Source organism: Eleutherodactylus coqui, chromosome 9, assembly GCF_035609145.1.
Source record: "Eleutherodactylus coqui strain aEleCoq1 chromosome 9, aEleCoq1.hap1, whole genome shotgun sequence".
Classification (NCBI taxonomy): domain Eukaryota; kingdom Metazoa; phylum Chordata; class Amphibia; order Anura; family Eleutherodactylidae; genus Eleutherodactylus; species Eleutherodactylus coqui.
Genome location: NC_089845.1, coordinates 118,948,932 through 118,968,337, shown reverse-complemented (window position 1 = coordinate 118,968,337; position 19,406 = coordinate 118,948,932).

Sequence of the window (19,406 nt, the reverse complement as noted above, 5' to 3'; positions counted from 1 at the left end):
GCTCATCTCTAGTAGGCACCCTTAAAGCAAAAGGAAAAGAAAAAAAACCCTATTTTTAATGATTCGGAGGAGGACATCCCTCTTGGCCTTCTTCAGGCCTTTCATATTTTCCACTTTTGTAAGAATCCCGGGCGGAGGTTCAATCCATTCTTGAAGTTGTCAAACATGACCATAAATTAGAACTCCCAAATTCTTCTGTGATGCTGTGATTTGAAATTGCCCTTCAGTATAATAACTATCATATGCTCTATGGTGTGCCCTGACCACAAAAATGTTTTGCCACAAGTAGTTCGGTCTTTCCCTCTGTAATTGAGTGGCGATGAGATCTCATCCTCACTCTCAGTTTTTGTCCTGTTTCCCCGATATAAAGCCCCCAACAGGACATTTACTGCACAGGATCAGATACACAACATTGGATGTGGAACATGTGAATGTGTCTGGGGTCTTATAGTCCTGCTGTGTGTTGGGGATCCGTATCCTGTACTCAGTCAGTACATGTGAGCAGGTCTTGCAGCTCCTTACCTTACAGGTATAAGTTCCTTTTTGTGTGTCAGAGGGCAATGCAGTCCTGATTATACAGTTCCTCAAATTTGGAGGTTGCCTGTAACACAGAAGCAGATGGTCCAGGAATATGGTTTTCAGACAGTCATCCTTGTGTAGGGTATGGTGGAGTTTCTTTGCAGTCTTCCCTAGTACCTCTAGCTGTGAATTGTAGGTCATTACTAAAGGTACACGTCAGTTTTTTTCTTTCTTCTTGTATTTGAGTAGTTGATTATTAAGTATCCTGGTGGCTCTGGTGATTCGTTCATCAATTGAGGTGGGATGGTAGCCCTGATTTAAAAATGTCTTTTTGAGGTTGTGTAAATGTTTCTCTCTATCTGTTGGGTTGGAGCAGATTCGGTTGTATCTGATGGCCTGGCTGTAGACTATGGACTTCTTGATGTGTTTAGGATGGGAACTGTCCCAGGTATGTGGGCCGATCAATCTGTTTATGGTATAGGGATGTCTGTATTGAGTTGTCAAAATTTTTATGGTAGTGTCCAAAAAGTTAATTTCTGTATATGAGTAGTTTAATGTCAGGTTTATGGTGGGGTGAAATGCATGGAATCTCTCATGGAATTTTATTAGTTCTTGTTCGATGTTTGTCCAGATGACTATGATGTCATCAATGTAGCAGAAGTAGGCCAATGGTTTGTTGGGGCAGGAGGCCAAAAAGTCACTCTCCAGTTTTGCCATTAAATGGTTGGCATATTGCGGTGCCATTTTATTGCCCATGACAGTCCTGGTAAGTTGCAGGAATATCTCTTTCTCAAAGGAGAAATAGTTGTGCATGAGGATGAATCTAGTGAGTTCTAACACAGATTCAGAGGCAACCCCATTGGCCTTAAGATGCGCCTGGCAGGTGGTCAGTCCATCTTCTTGTGAGATGTTGGAGTATAAGGACTCCACATCCATGGTGGCCAGGATTGTGCCATCTGGGAGGGGACCTAGTGACATGAGCGAACAATTGAATTTGTGAATTTGTGATTGAATTTGGAGAGTGAAGGAAAGGTCAGAAACAAATATGACCCCAAGGCAGTGGGCGTGCTGCTGAGGTGTTATGGTGGTACCACGGGCTGAGATAAATTGGCTGCTTCACTGCACTTTGTTCCTCAACCCAAAAATAAAAACTAGTATCTTCAGACTCCTTCACACTGGCGATCGCAATATCGCCGTGAGAAAATCACTGCAAAATCACAACTTTTTCCCGCGATTTTTGAGCATCAGCAATCCTTTTTCTCGCAAAAACATTGCTGCCACTAGTGGTTTTCTCGTGTGTTTTTTTCGCTCAAAAGTCAATAGGACTTTCTAGCGTTAAATATGCATCACATATCAGGAAAATCGCAAGTTAATGTTTTGCAATAAAAAAGAGGCTCCATAGGGAAACATGGGTGATTAAAAAACGCAAAACGCAGAAAGATAGGATTTTTTTCTCGCAACATCGCATGAGTAAAAATCTTGCAAATGTGAAGGAAACCATTGAAAATCATTGATTTCATAATTCTGCATTTTCACTTACTCTCGCATCGTGCGAAAATCGTGCCATTTTATCGCCAGTGTGAAGGCGCCCTCAGTGTCACTGCAGCTTCCCCTCTAACTAGGTGCCTTAGAGCTCCTTCACACGGGTCGAGGGCGATATTGGGTTGTGAATCACACCCCGATATTGCACTTGCCACCATGTGAAAACCCCAAGGTTCGCAAGGCGTTTTCATGTGAAAATAGCCTTGTATGACTGTGGGAGTAAGGTAATCCCCGCCATGGCTGTCACAGCCGCAGCAGAGGACTGCAGAGTTCTTCCATTGCTTTCAATGGGGTTCATATCTGTGCAAGATTTGTGCATCTCTCAATGCACAAATCTCCCACAATTTACACGCCAGTGTGAAGGAAGCCTAAGGGTCCATTCAGGTAGCATCTCTTGGTACACTATGGGTTTCCGTTCATTTCCATTATATTTAGAGACTAGAATATCATAGTCAACTACACTATTCTATCCGCCAAGTGTTATAGAAGCGAACAGAAATCCTATTTTCTGGGATTCAGACGGAACCCGGAAACAGAAACCCACAGTGTGCATACCAATACTGTGTGAATGGGCCCCTGCTGTTTCTGCTGTCTCCTCCCACCGGGTGCCTCAATGTTCCTGCTGCTGGGAGTAGGGTACTTGGTTCTGGTACTGTATTTATACACTAAGCTTGCTTCTGATAGCATTTTACTGCATTGGGCCTGGTTCTTGTGGTGTACTTATATAGTGAGCCTGTTTGTTCTTTTGCTCTATCTATGTATGGTGAGTGAATCACTTCACCCGTGCACACCCTAAGTAAATGGGCCGCGCTGCTGGGTACTGAATGTTCGTATATAAGCTTGTAGGTAAAGTAGTGAATACAGATAGGTATTTGCTGTATGTGGGCATGATTATATTCATAGTGCGTTAAACCACTTTAAAATGCAGGTGTGGGGCTACACAAGTATCAAAAATTCCTAGAGATCACATTGGATGTTTTTCAGTTTCTTTGGGTTGAGCATTGCACTGCTGTAATGGCATTATGCCATCTGCGTAGGTTACTAAAAGCATAAGATAGCTGCAACCCAGCAGAATTGGCGCTATGATGTCACTGCATCATGCCACCTGTGTGTGCGATATGTTCCCTAAGGCTTCTGCACACTGCAGAGCCATGTGGAATCCCTTTGTCCATAGCCATCAATATGAGGAGGCGGCGTGGGGTGGTGCTTAGCTCTGCCGCGGTCCACCCCCTCCCATTGCACAAAATGAGCAGGGAGGAACGAGAGGTGAGCCTACACCGGGAGGAGAACAGAGAGAGGAAGTTTAGCAGCCACGCTGCTAAACTCTCTCCCACCAACGGCCGCTGCCATGGGCTCCCATAGGAGCCCATGCAGCGGCCGACGTATTCCGGCCCAAAAGATCTTTGGGGCCCGAAGTAAAAACGCCCGCTGCTATATTGACTTGGCCGGGCATTTTTACCTTTCAGAAATACGCCCATGTGATCTGATGCATTTGAATCCAATGCATCAGATCACAGTTTTCATGGCCAGCCAATATGTGCTCATGTGAAAGAGACTTCACTGTCAGAAAGTTTCTTCTAATATCTAATCTGTGTCTCCTCCCATTCAGTTCCCTCCCATTGCTTCTAGTCTTTTCTTGTCCAAATGAGAATAGGGTTGATCCCTCTGCACTGTGACAGCCCTTCAGATTCTCCTTATTAGCTGGCTACAAATATCTGAAGGGTTGTCAAAGTGCAGAGGGATCAGCTCTATTCTCATCTGCACAAGGAAAGACTAAAAGCAATGGCCCTGATCAAGAGAGGTTTTTCGGAGCACGGAGTATCTCGCCATTGCATTGTGTTCCATAAAAAGCTCAGAAGTCTGTCTCTATTTTACCATTTGATCAGATTTCTGAAAGTTGCACAAGTAGATTTGAAGTCCCATGAAGAGACACATGTTGGATCTACAGGTTGCAACCAGAGTCTAAATGAAATGACAGATAATGTATTGTGAGAGTCTTAGCATGGGATTTACCATTTATTTATTGCAAGTTTTATTATTTTACTCCCCCAGGATTTTAGGTGTCGGTAGAAGGCTTTTTTCTTCTTCTTCTATTGCTCCTGGGCAGACGAAATTCCGACGGACCAACGTTCCTTCCATTTCTCTAATTCTGGGACAAGATGATTCAGCATTGAATAAATTACCCAGCTGTTTGAGGAAGAGGTCTGCATACCTCGAAACACGTCACGTTGCTGGTTTAAGTTTACAAAATACAAATGTTATTTGAACTCTATATCATTGGCTCAGTTCTACAGAAATGTCATTTGGCTCCACATATGTTTATCTGGATTGTATAGAATTTTACAAAGTTCCATAAGACTGCCTAGACTACAGGTCACGCCTGAATCACAGTTTTTTCCACTTCTTTCATGCAAAATAACATACACACAATCATGCTCCCATTAATTGAAATGGGCAATTAAGTTAATTAGTTCAGTATGTACTATTTTCGTACGCAAATGCGCAGGAAAGTAGAGCATGCTGTGTTTGCGCAAACTAAGTGTGCACGCAAAATACACTTATGTGAACGAACCCATTGAAATCAATGGGTTGTATTTACTGCGTATTGCAAAATGTTGTACAAATACTTGGTATGACGCAGGCCTTGGGGTGCTATTACACAAGCAAGCTAACATTGCTATTAAAGGAGCATTAGTAGCTGGTACTAGCGCTCACATTTTCCCAACAATTGCCAAACTGAAAATAATAACAGGTGCAGCCCGGCAATTAGTAAATCCTTTAATAGAAACCTTAGGTTAAATTCACATGGGTGAGTGTGATATCACGCTTGCCAACATCCGTGTTTCACGGCAATGCAAAGTGTTTTTGATTCAAAAATGTATCTAAACACTTCTGTAAAATAGTGTTCCACATGCGCGTAGATCACAAGTGTTAACTTCAATAGGAAACATCACATCGCACGGCATGCAAGGGCTTTTAAGGTCCTAATCAAAACAATGGGCGAGGCGTCCTGAGGGAACGCCCAAAGATAGAACCTGCTGCAATTTTTTCCTTGCAGCATCGCTACTGTAAGTGAATCAATTCAAAAGAATGGATTTCATATTCACACGAGATTTGCATCACCCAAAACTCGTGTGAGAATATCGCTTGTGTGAATGAGCCCTTATTACACTGAAGGATACATAAGGTGTAATTATACTGTGGAGAATGATGTGGAGAGGGGAACTGCTGCACATGGATGAGAAAATTGCAGCGATATCGCAGCTGGGTTCTGTGGGACATCTCTGCGCTTTCTCACGGTGATATCACGATTTTGTGGCGCTACAAAGTTGTGTGACTTTTTAGCACTCTTTTGACGGGATTTTCGGGGTGGGCTTAAAATATAAGCCGCACGATGAAAATAAGCCCTAGCTACATTAGAAAAAAAACCCAAAACAATACATTACATAATAGGTGATGTCCGCTCCTCTGCACTTCTCCTCAGGCAGTTCTGCCACACTTGTTTGTAGTCTTCAGCTACCACTGCTTGATCAGGGGGTTCAAAAATCCCGCCTTCAGGAAGCGCTGTCCCTGATTGGTTCTCGAGTACCAATGCTCAGCCAATCACTGCAGTGCTTTATCAATTAATCACAGCTATTCAATGCGATGCCTGTGATTGGTTCATCAGACATTGCGGTGAATGGCTGAGCCACGGTGCTTGAGAACCAAGCAGAGTCAGAGTTTCCTGGAGGCGGGATTTTTGAACCCCATGACCAGGAAGTGGTGGCTGAAGACTACAAACAAGTGATCTTCAACTGCCGGAGGTGACGTGCGGCAGAGCGGGCAGCGCCTGTTAGGTAATATATTGTTTTGGGTTTTTTTCTATGCAGCTAGGGCTTATTTTAGGGACACACAGTAGGACTTCCTACTATAAAAGTTGCATTGCACTGAATGAAAACTGCGTTTTCATGTGATGCAACACAAAGGAAGGTTCCATAGGGAAACATGGGCTAAAAAACATTGCAAATCGCGACTGTATAGAGTATGCCGCAATTTTTTTTCTCGCAATGTAGTGGCCTACAAAACATCGCTAATGTGAAGGAACCCATTGGAAAGCCTGGGCTTCACATACCTGCGATTTGTAGCACTCCCATGTGAAAGCGGACTCATAATGATATATCCATCTAAAGCGTTCTTTATGTTTTTAATTATTTTTAATTTGGCAAATACTTCACTTCTGGATTTTTCAGAATCCCATAGTTCCTAAGTAATTTGTTCAAGTCTGGAGCCCTGAAATATGTCCAGCAGGTGGACAAACCTTGTCAATGCTTTTTGACGACTTTCTGCGGTTTTGTTCTTGATAGCATGAACTCCTGCCAGCTGTAGACGGTGTGCGGCTGGTGCCCGCAGAGGAGCTCTGCCCACTCACAGCCACATGCCAAGAAGTGATGCAGCTTCCTGCTGCGTGCAAATAATAAGACTTGTACAATTAATAGAGCTAGAAAGTGCCAATAAACAGGGCAGATTTGAGGGTCAGCGTTACCATGAAGTTTGGTTAAGAGGGGGGAAATGTCAGTGTGATGCTGAACTTTACTGTAATGGATTCTCATTCACTTCTTCACCCGCAGATGTTTCAGGAGGAAGCAAGCTGGTCCTGGTTGGAATGTGCAGGGTGGAGGGTGGAGAATCACTGACTGGGAGATGTGGATAGAAATTACACATTTTTTTCCAATTTACACAGAATTTCTCAACCAGTAAAGTCCAAAATATTACTGAGAATAATAACTCATCTTTTCATCATCATCTTGTTTCCTGTCCAGCAACGATTTTGAGGGGTTGAAAAGTTCATACATGCTGAAATATAAAATAATGTGAAAATGATGTGAAAATCGCAGGGATATCGCAGCTGTGTTCCGGTGATTTCTGTGCGATATCGCCTAGTTTTCTCACAGCGATTTTATCACACTACAAAGTCACGTGACTTTGTAGTGCCTTTTTGCCAGGCTTTTTTTGTTGTTGCGTGAACTTGGAATATAAGCCCTACCCCCAAAATAAGCCCTAGCTGCATAAAAAAAAAGGCCTTATACCATGCTGGACTGCATTGGCGTCTATAAGGCTGGATTCACACAGGCATATATCGGCTGTGTTTTCATGCCCGGCCGATATATGCTGCCCCTCTGATGCATTGGTTTACAATGCATCAGTGCACATGGGCATATTTCCGTGGCGTAAAATCGCCCGGCCAGCCAAGATAGTGCATTTCGGCCGGGCTCCTATGGGAGCCTATGACAGCTGCCGGAGAAGGGAGGTTGGAGGGAGTTTAGCAGCATGACTGTTAAACTTCCACCCCCTTCCCTGCTCCTCTCCGGCCCTTGCCGGCTGTTTGCAATGGCAGGGGATGGAGCTAAGCTCTGCTCCTCCCCGGCCCTCTCATTGCTTGCGGTAACAAGGAGTGGAGAGGGGGCAGGAGCTTAGCACACTTGCTCCTGCCCCATCCCACCACCTCCCCTTGCAGAGAGACGGCAAGGGGGAGGGAAGGGGGAGAACAGTTTAGCAGAGCAGAACTGTCTACCCCTGCCCAACAGCATTGCAAGCTTGACGTATATTAGCTTTGTGCACCCATTCACGCGTCTTTACGGCAGCCGTGGGCGCATGTAAAGACGCCAACGGCCGTGTGAGTAAGCCCTTACATTGGTGGGGATTAGTGAGCTCGGACCCTTGCCAATTACAAAAATAAAACGGCAATGAGTTGGTCACACTCAATGCCTCTATCATAGCCGGCATACAAAGGTACTTGAAACCCCATTGAAGAGTTAAAAATGTGGTTAATTTAATTTTGACCATTTAAGGCTAATTCACACTAATGTTTTCCCTCTGTGGAGGTTTCTGTTCCATTTTTGGAGAACATAGATGGAAATAAAACGGAATCTAATTGAACTAGTTTTTCCTACATTGATTTCAATGGGATTGTAAAAAACAAAACCCTTTTGCCATATTTAGAATAAAAGAATCAAAATAATAAAACAAAAAACATCACTGCGTCCGTAAAAGTCCAATCTATCAAAGTAACGCATAATTTACCCCCCACGATGAATGTTGTCAGAAAAAAAATGTAATAAAAAGCAATCAAAAAATCGTATGTACTTTAAAATGGTACCAATAGAAACTACAGGACGTCCCTCAAAAAGTGAACCCTCGCACATTCATTTGGATATGTTTTCTATTGACCTCTCCTCCAGCAAAGCTCTGCTCTGTCCCGCCCACTTCCATTGCTGGCTATGGACAAGGGGCGGGGAGGGACAGGAGCTTAGCTCCACCCCCATCCCGTCCACTCCCATTGCAAACTGCTCGGAGGGGAGGAGAGAGGCAGAGAGCCGGTGAGTGGGAGGGAAGGGGGGAACTGCTTAGATGGAAGAATATATCGGCCAGCCGTGAAAATGCCAGCCGATATATGCTCGTAACCCTTAAGCTGTTTTTTATTAGTTGCACCTATTTTTCCAGCCTTTTGTTAAGCCTGTCCCAAATTTTTGCTGTTTCTGCCATCAATTTTGAACTGAGTTACTTTTTAAATGAAATACAAAAATGTCTCCCTTTTATCTTCTGATATTGTTCTATGTCCTATAGTGCAGGGGTCCCCAACTCCAGTCCTCAGGGACCACCAACAGGTCATGTTTTCAGGATCTCCTATAGTAAGAACACCTGTGGCAATTTCTGAGGCACCGACAATAATTACATCACCTGTGCAACACTGGGGAAATCCTGAAAACATGACCTGTTGGTGGTCCCTGAGGACTGGAGTTGGGGAACCCTGCTATAGTGAATATAATATGGTTATATGAGATTTCCAAATCATTGCGTTCTTTTTTTCTTTACACTTATTTGCATTTTACACAGCATCCCTACTTTTTTGGAATTGAAGTTATAGATAGATAGATAGATAGATATGACAGAATAAATACATTAAAATAATAGATGATAGATAGATAGAGAGATAGATATGAGATAGATAGATGATAGATAGATAGATAGATAGATATGAGATGGATAGAGAGATAGATAGATATGAGATAGATAGATAGATATGCGATAGAGAGATAGCGAGATAGATAGAGAGATAGATATGAGATAGATAGATGGATAGATATGAGATATATACATAGGCGTAGCGTCAGGGGGTGCTGGGGTCGCCATGGCGACCCGGCCCCTGCGCTCAGGGGGCCCCGAGGCTGCCCTCTGCCATGCCCACATGCACATTCAGTGCATTAATGCCTGGCCGTTCTATCTGCAGCAGCGAGAATGGCCAGCCTGAGAGGAAAAGCAGGGAGGTACTCACATGGGCCGGCAGGGGAGGAGGTCACATGGGACGGCAGGGGAGGAGGGAGGAGGTCACATGGGATGGCAGGGCACAATGATCATGTGATCATGTGCTGCTCCCTGCTTCCTGTTGCACGGAAGACTCTGAGTTTACCTCTCCTGCTGAGTTTACCTCTCCTGCTGCTGCTGTCACATGGAGGAGAAGTGGACCGAGCCCTGGGGTAAGTGTATATATGTGTGTGTATCTGTCTGTCTCCTTCTATCTATCTATCTATCTATCTATCTATCTATCTGTCTTATATCTATCTGTCTATCTATCTATCTATCTGTCTCATATCTATCTATCTATCTATCTATCTATCTATCTATCTATCTATCTATCTATCTATCTCATATCTATCTATCTATCCCATATCTATCTCATATCTATCTATCTATCTATCTATCTATCTATCTATCTATCTATCTATCTATCTATCTATCTCATATCTATCTATCAATCTATCCCATATCTATCTATCTCATATCTATCTATCTATCTAATGTCCGTCCGTCCGTCTATCTATCTATCTCATATCTATCTATCTCCTATCTATCCCATATCTATCTATCTATCTATCTATCTATCCCATATCTATCTATCTATCTATCTATCTCCTATCTATCTACCTATCTATCTATCTAATGTCCGTCCGTCTGTCTGTCTATCTATCTATCTCTGCTATAAGTTATACATCTCCCTGGATTTACTGTATTCACACTTTACACACAAAGTTTTTAATTGTGTCTGCAGCTCCTTAATAACTTACGTGGTCTTTAAATACTGCATGCAGGTTTTTATGTGTTTTTCTTTATTGTGGTTCTAAAGTACAACAAAAACATGACCCCCCCCCCTAAGACCGCTCTCACACACTTGTTCAGAAAACGCAGCTTGAAATCGTGCATTTTGACCGGAATTTCAAGCAGCCTTTTCGAACACAGGTTACAGCGTGTGACAGCGCTTTTTAATGCACCCCATCATTGTGATGGGTGATGAGATGTGTTAAAAACCACAAAAATGCAGGAACAGAACAGACAGCTCTCGAAAATCACAGCGTTAGAAACACCATGTTCGAGCGCAGATTTGAGTAAGCTCATTAAAATCTATGGGAGTGTTGTACCGCGGTTAGTACTGCACTCGGGGCGCTGTGCTAATAGCGGTAAAAAGTGGTGTGTGAGAGAGCGGCCTGCGGGGCTACAAATAAATTTTCGTGTTCAGGAAATGCGTCATGCTTGGAAAGATTATGCCAAGGGGTGGATCATGTATGCAGCACGATCTAGGTATGGGTACGGGGGAGTGTGGGGTGGAGGCCCGGGGGGGGGGGGGGGGCCCGAGCTGAACTTTTGCACCCGGGCCCCTGAGCCCTTAGGTACGCCCCTGGATATATAGATAGATCAATAGATAGATAGATATGAGATGGATAGATAGATAGAGAGATATGAGAGAGAGAGAGAGAGAGAGATAGATAGATAGATAGATATGAGATAGATAGATAGAGTTAGATATGATAGATAGATATGAGATAGATAGATATGAGACAGATAGAGAGATAGATAGATATGAGATAGATAGATATGCGATAGATAGATAGATAGATAGATAGATATGGGATAGATAGATAGATATGAGACAGATAGAGAGATAGATAGATATGAGATGGATAGAGAGATAGATAGATAGATATGAGATAGAGAGATAGATATGAGATAGATAGATAGATGGATAGATATGAGATATATAGATAGATCAATAGATAGATATGATATGGATAGATAGATAGATAGAGAGATATGAGAGAGATAGATAGCTAGAGAGATAGATATGAGATAGATAGAGAGAGATAGATATGATAGATAGATAGATATGAGACAGATAGATAGATAGATAGATAGATATGAGATAGATAGATAGATAGATATGAGACAGATAGAGAGATAGATAGATAGATAGATAGATAGATATGAGATAGATAGATATGAGATAGATAGATAGATATGAGATGGATAGAGAGATAGATAGATATGAGTTAGATAGATAGATAGATAGATATGAGATAGAGAGGTAGATATGAGATAGATGGATAGATATGAGATATATAGATAGATCAATAGATAGATAGATATGATATGGATAGATAGATAGAGAGATATGAGAGAGATAGATAGATAGAGAGATAGATATGAGATAGATAGAGATAGATAGATATGATAGATAGATAGATAGATATGAGACAGATAGATAGATATGAGATAGATAGATAGATAGATATGATATAGATAGATATGAGACAGATAGATATGAGACAGATAGAGAGATAGATAGATAGATATGAGATAGATAGATAGATATGAGATAGATAGATAGATAGATAGATATGAGATGGAGAGATAGATAGATAGATATGAGATAGATAGATAGATATGAGATAGAGAGATATAGAGATAGATATGAGATAGATAGATGGATAGATATGAGATATATAGATAGATCAATAGATATGATATAGATAGATAGATAGAGAGATATGAGAAAGATAGATAGAGAGATAGATATGAGATAGAGAGAGAGAGGTAGATATGATAGTTAGATATGAGATAGATAGATATGAGACAGATAGATAGATATGAGATAGATAGATAGATATGAGATAGATAGATAGATATGAGATGGATAGAGAGATAGATAGATATGAGTTAGATAGATAGATAGATAGATAGATAGATATGAGATAGAGAGGTAGATATGAGATAGATGGATAGATATGAGATATATAGATAGATCAATAGATAGATAGATATGATATGGATAGATAGATAGAGAGATATGAGAGAGATAGATAGATAGAGAGATAGATATGAGATAGATAGAGATAGATAGATATGATAGATAGATAGATAGATATGAGACAGATAGATAGATATGAGATAGATAGATAGATAGATAGATAGATAGATATGATATAGATAGATATGAGACAGATAGATATGAGACAGATAGAGAGATAGATAGATAGATATGAGATAGATAGATAGATAGATATGAGATGGATAGAGAGATAGATAGATAGATATGAGATAGATAGATAGATATGAGATAGAGAGATATAGAGATAGATATGAGATAGATAGATGGATAGATATGAGATATATAGCTAGATCAATAGATATGATATAGATAGATAGATAGAGAGATATGAGAAAGATAGATAGAGAGATAGATATGAGATAGAGAGAGAGAGGTAGATATGATAGTTAGATATGAGATAGATAGATATGAGACAGATAGATAGATATGAGATAGATAGATAGATATGAGATAGATAGATATGAGACAGATAGATAGATAAATAGATATGAGATAGATAGATAGATAGATAGAGAGATAGATAGATATGAGATAGATAGATAGATAGATAGATATGAGATAGATAGATAGATATGAGAGAGATAGATAGATAAATAGATATAGATATGAGATAGATAGATATAGAGATAGATGTGAGATAGATAGATAGATAAATAGATATAGATATGAGATAGATAGATAGATAGATAGATAGATAGATATGACAGAATAAATACATTAAAATAATAGATTAGATGAATCAATATGAGATAGATTGTATTTGATGAAATTGTCCTCTAGCTCGGTCATAACCTTGCATATTTTGCATGGCCGTGCCTTCCATGTAGGAGACATCAGTCTGATATTCTTGGCTAAATATTGAACCGTCTCGGAGGTGTTAACGGGAACATCTCAGACTGAAGTTTTGTGCTCATCTCTTTGCAGGTGAGCGGTACTGATGGCTGTTTCTAAGCAACCACTTCAGCATTATCACATATCTCCCCTTTACTCCAGATAAACAGAGCTGTATCTCACAGTCCGCAGTATGTAATGAGGTTAACAGTGTTGCATTTTACGGGGAGGTTCTGTTCTGAGCTGTGAATTCTCAATGAGGCGATGTGATTTGAAACAGAATGTGATAATTATGTCATCAGCTGCTCCTGCAGCAGGGAACTGATGAGACACAAAGGAATATTTTTGGGATGAACAGTTCTTAGCCATTATAAGTACCACACCTAGAGATGCCACAAGTGTTCTCAGAGCTCTTACGATGTTATTTACCTCCAGTTTTATAATAGAGATATTACCTTACATTGTATGATGATAATGAGGCATATGCTGACCTTCCCCACAGTGTGCACAAGCTGGTGAAAACTGCAGTATTTCTAGATTTTTTAAAAATATATATGGTGACAGAATGTTAGAAATCTTTGTAAGTTTTTAAAAAATGAAAAACTAACATTTTGCATTGACATACAGTCAGTATTCGGGCCATTTGGTGTGACACTTGGAATTTAGCTCTGGAGGCCTCCTATTTTTCTTGATTATCTTTGGGATGTTTCCTCACCTTGATGGGAGTCCACCTAGGGTAAATTCAGTTGACTGGACATAATTTTAAAAGTTTGGTCGAATTAATTCAAATCTTGGAGAAGTTCACCAAAATCCCCAGAACTGGTGTATAACACTGTCTAACAACCATAAAAGCCCTGTTTAACACTCTGGGAGGCAGTGTTATACACCAGTGTTCAGGTCTACTGTTGGGTGAGCCGAATAAATAGAACCATGTTTTGTTTGTACCAAACTGAAGATTTACTAAAGTTCGACCCAAAACAGGTTTCTACTGGTTCGGTTTGCTCAACACTAAAGGCTCCTGTCCATGGGCAATCTTGCATTGCGTTACTCGCAGTGTTAATCCGTCTGCGAGTAACGTAGTGCACACTTTTCCATGCTATGGAAAGCACAGCCCCCTGTCCACGAGCAGAAAATCATAGTAATTCTCCACTCGCGGGACTCAAATCGCAGCATGCCACGATCTGCCGCTATACTCCACGGTGAGTCTGTCAGATAGGCTCACTGCAGAGAACTGACAGTTCTCTCTTCTGCTCCCCGGTGGCAGAATATTGCTAGCGATATTCCGCCTCGCCCGTGGACAGGGGGCCTAATACTTTCTTAGAACTCTGCATTACCGTATATACCGGCGTATAAGGCGACGGGGCGTATAAGACGACCCCCCAACTGTCACCTTATACGCCGGTATTCAGTGGAGAAAAAAAAAAAAATTTTATTACTCACCTCCCACGGCGTTCTGTCGCGCTCCGGCAGGATGTCGCTCGCTCCGGCAGGCTGTCGCTCGCTCCTCGTCCCCGGCGCAGCATAGCTTTCTGAATGTGGGGCTTGAAATCCCCGCTTCCAGAAAGCTAATACACACGCCGGCAGCCATGACATCATTGAATGGCTGTGATTGGCTAAAGCACACGTGGCTTCAGCCAATCACACTATTCAATGACATCATTGAATGGGTGTGATTGCTAACACGTGCGCCTTCAGCCAATCACAGCCATTCAATGATGTCATTGAATAGTGTGATTGGCTGAAGCCACGTGTGCTTTAGCCAATCACAGCCATTCAATGCTGTCATGGCTGCCGGCGTGTGTATTAGCTTTCTGGAAGCGGGGATTTCAAGCCCCGCATTCAGAAAGCTATGCTGCGGCGGGGACGAGGAGCGAGCGACAGCCTGCCGGAGCGAGCGACATCCTGCCGGAGCGCGACAGAACGCCGTGGGAGGTGAGTAATAAAATTTTTTTTTTTTACACTTTTTTTTTTTTTGTATTACCGGCGCATAAGACGACCCCCGACTGCAGAGCAGATTTTTCGGGGTTCAAAAGTCGTCTTATACGCCGGTATATACGGTATGTTGTTCCTCTTTTATACCTCCTAGAAATATACAAATAAACTGACACCATTACCCATTATCCCAATGCTGTATGTCTCTACACACACTTTGATATGGTGCCATCAATGCTGTCAGTGTCAGACGGTGTAGTGGGGTACCATATTGATAAGTGCAATAGTATTGCTTAGTTGTCAATATATTCATACCTAGCTGGCTTTGGGTATATGGGACCCATGAAGAGCCCTGGCCTCCGGCTTGTAGAGGGGTACTAAGCGGAAGTAGACTGGAATAATCTCCCCTCTTAGGTCTGTCCGGGCAGGCAATGTTATAGGCTTGGTTCTAGTATTGTATCTGTGTTTGGTTCTGGTGCTCTACTTATGTTATGAGTTTGGTTCTGGTACTATCTACACTGAGTGTGGTTTTGGGCTCTGTATTAAGGCTATGAGCTTTTTTCTGGTACATTATATACTCCCTGAGCTGTTCTAGTGTGTGTATGATGCTATCTTGCTGCTTTCCTGCTTTCAGCACAAGCAGAATAAAGGCCGACTCCCTAGTGATACAATATATCTTTTTTTTCCTTCTTTTAATGATAGGAGATGGGCACCAAAAAGAATTCCGCACAGGGTGCCATCTAGCCTAGAGCCGGCAATGTATTCATACATTTCTGGAAAGAATAAAAGAGGAAAGATACAACTCAGAGTCCTGAGAAAATATACTTCAGCGTCGTTACTTCTTGACTATAAAAGCAGATGTGACGAGAGCTGACAGGTCTTCTTTAAAATGACACATATTTCAGGTAGAGCTTTTCTTGACTTTTGATATATACAATTTTCTTGTTCTTGAACTAACCTCATACTTTTTTTCCATTTTTTTCCATTGCAGCAGGAACTTTGAAATTCCCTTTCCTCACTCCACAAAAACACAGAAATGTCAATAAACATGTGTCAAAGCTTTTGACGTAGGTATATAAAACAGGAAGATGTAATTCACAGCTGCTCCACATTCTACTTATCTAACCAATAAAAATCAAAACTTTCCCAATCATCTGTGATATGTGATCTTTGTAAAGACACGTCCAATACGGACTTATCTGAGGAAGGACACCTGGCCTTTACAAAGGGATTTAATCGGCTTGAGAAAGCAGAAAGGAATCCGTGTTCTCTTGATTCTGTCATTGTTCAGACCTTGTGGCCCGAAGCCTTACATAGGATGACTTTGCCGGAAATTCTTGTACACACTTGATTTAAAATGGGTTTTATCATCACTTGTATGAGCTGTCTTATAGTTAAGCTTATTTCCAATTGTTTGTTCAGTCTTTTGTACAGATGGCCCTCAGAGAGAACTGTAAAAACTGTGGTTTAAGGTGGGTACCTGCAAGTGACGTACAACTGCAATCAAAATGATTTAATTCTCATTTTCCTTGTTTCTGCAAATCAAAAACTCAACTTTTTGGACTATACTCTTGACTTAGCCATATTTTTAACATGGAATAAAATGTCATAGTCAGTCCAAGTATTTGATGTGTTTTATCTCAAGCCCACTTGATGCAACTAATGAAGTCCTTGATTAGTTACACCAGGTGTGCTTGAGAAACACCGGATTTGCAAGTGTGTGAACTTATGAGGGATTCTGTTCTAACCTAATATGCAATGAGGGTTGAATAATCTTGATTGCAACTGTACTTGCACACTTACCAATTTGAAATTGGTTGTGTTCATCAATGTAACATACTGTATGTTAAAATGTTTGAAATGTAATGATAATATTTACCACTGTATTGTACTGAGATTACCAAATACCCAGAGAGTCTGGGCACTCCCTAGTGGGTTGTGGTAGGAGCTGGTGAGTCATTGTCTCAGATGTGTCACCATTCATGTATTGGCTGATGATACCAGGAACGTTTTCCACAATGTAAGACAAAGAGAACATTCTGCAGAATGCATCAGAAAGCTGCAGGGCACTGCGGTGAAGGCCTCTTTGTCTGACACGTCATGTGGAATGGCCTCTCTGTCTGACACATCCTGCCATTCCACAAGACGTGTCAGACAGAGAGGCTATTACCTTAGTGCCCTGCATCTGACTTAATGGTTGATGTGACTTCAGAAGCATTGCACTGCGGTGTCTTAAGGTGGGGTTTAGATGCATCCCTATAACCATTTGTTTTTGGTGCCTCTGCAGCAGATAGTGTACAAAGAGTGACAGTAAGACCTGCTTCTAGACTTGGCAAAGGTCTGGACCTACATGGTCACTGACGAAGCGTGCATTGACACACGTGAAAAAAACGTGCAAGGCTTGTGTATTGCGAGATGCACAAAACTCGTACAAATATACAACCCATTATTTGCAGTGGTTGTATTTACATAGGTGGGGCATACTGTGGAAGGGGGTAGCAATCCTTAGACCCATTATAGCATGGGAGGTTTGGGCAAAAGATTGCAGCCATCTTGGACATGACCTGACCTCAGACCTCAAGAGATATTGTACAAGTTTTCTGCAACTGTTAAACTGTTCCACTGATTAAGTGACTGTGCCTATAAAGCGTGAGAGAAACCTTCAAGCTACTGTGCCTCTACTAGAGACTAACCATCACACTGATGTACCACTTAAAGTAACAGTAGCTGAAACTAGTGTAGTATCTCTATTTGAGAAATAAAGCACTCTTGTTTTGTGGCATTCCAGTGCGGCTTAGTACCACCTTTACACTGTGGCCTACATTGAGATGAATGTTAACCGTAAGAGAAGTTTTAGAGCCTAGGATCCTTACCTGTCACTCCTACGTCATTGTACATTGTGTATTAATCCCTGCAAGCCATATAAGCATTAAGTTGTGTATATTCCAAGAGCATATGTAGTGGGGAAACTGTTACTTTAAGTTGTAATGCTGGTGACGTAGCACAGGAACGAGAGCTCACAAGCAATGCGAGATCAGGTGGGAGGAATAAAAAGGTGCACGCTAAGTAAGAGGAGGCGTTGGTAGAGACTTGTGAGCATATTCCTTTTTTATATGAAATATTTTTATTTGCATTTTCATCACTTTTATAATTTAATAAAAACATAGATAAGAAACAAAACAAAAAAGCTTTGCAACCCCCCACCCTTCCCTTGAGTCTCTCTCGTGTATCCAATGTATAGATCGTCCAGCATCCTGAGTAAACAGCAGGAAAATTAGTCCATGGAATTTTCCATCTTTTTTTAGATTATCTCTTTAACTTTGTCCCTTTGAGAATAGTCAGTTGTACTTTTAATGAGCTCATTCCAAACTTCAGTGAATACCGTACTTTACTCATCCCGCATACATGTACAACAACTTTATATCACAATATAACGTAGAAATACAATAGCAAACGTTATAAACCCATCAACCAGATACATGCCTTATGATTATTACATGGGTCACTACTTGGCTCTCTGTTGTGCCAAGGATATAGCCTACATATCACTTGTACAGTCAGTTTACCTAATTCGCAAGTTGAGTTGTGCCAAGCCGAATTCATCCAACCATTTGGGCCACATCTTACTGTATTTGTTTCCTGCTCTACCTTTAAAGTTTATGCCCTTTTCCCATGATAGAGTTAGTTGACTTTATCCTTAATTCCCCTCAATGTAGGGGGGGGGGGGGACCCATCCAGCCAATGCTGCGCTATCAATTTTCTTGCGCTATACAAGAGTCTGGCTACCGCTAGTTGTTAATGCTCCTCCACTGGTATATCACTTATATATCCTAGGAAACATACTAATGAAGTAAGCTCCAGATTTATTGTTTATACTGTGGTAATTAATGAGTGGACTTCACTCCAGTATCGGTTCAATTTTGGACAACACCACATCATATGGATCAGTGCCGCTACTTGAGTTTTACAGCAAACACATAAAAGGCTATTCGGTAGTAGTGTATCTTGACGCCACCAGGAAGTCCCGGTGGAGTCCAGATTGGCAGAGCAGTTACGCCCCCTGTACCTCATTGGCTGCACAGGTTGTTCAGCAGCAGGTCCTGGCAGTCCACTAAAGTTTATCTTAAAAATGCAGACAGCAGCTAACGACACTTTTCCTTCCAAATTCTCACAGCGGCCCCTGCTGCAGCGACGCAGCCCCATGTGGAAGGGAAGCGGAGAGCAGGGTATGCAACACGGATTCCACAGCTGCGTGCACCGCCCCCACACCCCGTCACTTTAAACTAGCGCTGGACTGAACACCAGTGGGGCGCAGCACCCCCATCTCAGTTGTACGTCGCCTTGCTTTTGGGAGCGGCCGGCCGTGCCCCCCCCCCCTTGTCAC